At 40.6% G+C, this 808-nt stretch overlaps 1 protein-coding gene across 1 annotated transcript in view; it reads left to right on the forward strand.

Annotated features, from left to right (window-relative positions):
- Positions 1-808, forward strand: part of OSTM1 (osteopetrosis associated transmembrane protein 1) — a gene marked incomplete at its 5' end in the record, with an annotated part of 22,412 nt that overhangs the window by 7,356 nt on the left and 14,248 nt on the right. The window lies entirely within an intron of this gene.

The following is an 808-nucleotide window of genomic DNA, read 5'->3' on the forward strand; positions in this document are numbered from 1 at the left end:
CCCCCCAGGCAGCGAGATCGGCATCAGTCACCCACAGGAGATGCAGTATTTCTTATCAGATGGAGTTAAATAATTGAATGCTGGTTGTATTGGTTTCTACTGGCATAACCCGGGATGGAATCTAGCTTTCTCTTTGGACAGGTGCAGAATAACACGTGCTCCTGTGTAGCCTACATTGCTTTTAAATATTATTGGTGTAAATTGTGCCAGGATTAGGGATGGACAGAGATGCAGCTATTCAGAAAGGCAGCCCATGCTGACTTTCCAGCAGGAACAGATCTGCCCCTTAGCTCCATATGACCAGCTAAGCACTTAGAGTATTATTTTGTCTTGCCGGCAGGCATCAGGCTTTACATAGCCTGTTTGACTTTAGCAAATAGCTACACTGAAATGTGCACAGATGAAGCATAAACTGGTGTAGCTTACAGTGGTAGCTTTCTGCCCCTGAATCTTTCAGGGGTAACTTTCTACTAGACTGAATGAAGTTACAACAAAAACACCTAAACCATGATATATGAATAATGGACATACCAGTTGTGCTAATATAATCATTTAATCATTTAGTATGGTTAAACTTGTGGGATTTCAGTTCAGGGCCCTGTTTTGGTAGTCAGTATGTGCAGAATCAAAAGTTTCCTTCTCCAGAAAACTTACCATATATTTCTGTCAATGCACACGTGACAAATGTAATTTGTAAAGATCTTATCACAACTAGTAAGTATTAGAAGATGTTTCTTTTACATTCAGCATATTTGTGACTGACGTTCCTGTGTGGTCCTCCTTTTAAACCTGCTAAGAATTTGCCTGC

Source organism: Alligator sinensis, unplaced genomic scaffold (genome assembly GCF_000455745.1).
Source record: "Alligator sinensis unplaced genomic scaffold, ASM45574v1 scaffold962_1, whole genome shotgun sequence".
NCBI classification, from domain to species: Eukaryota; Metazoa; Chordata; order Crocodylia; family Alligatoridae; genus Alligator; species Alligator sinensis.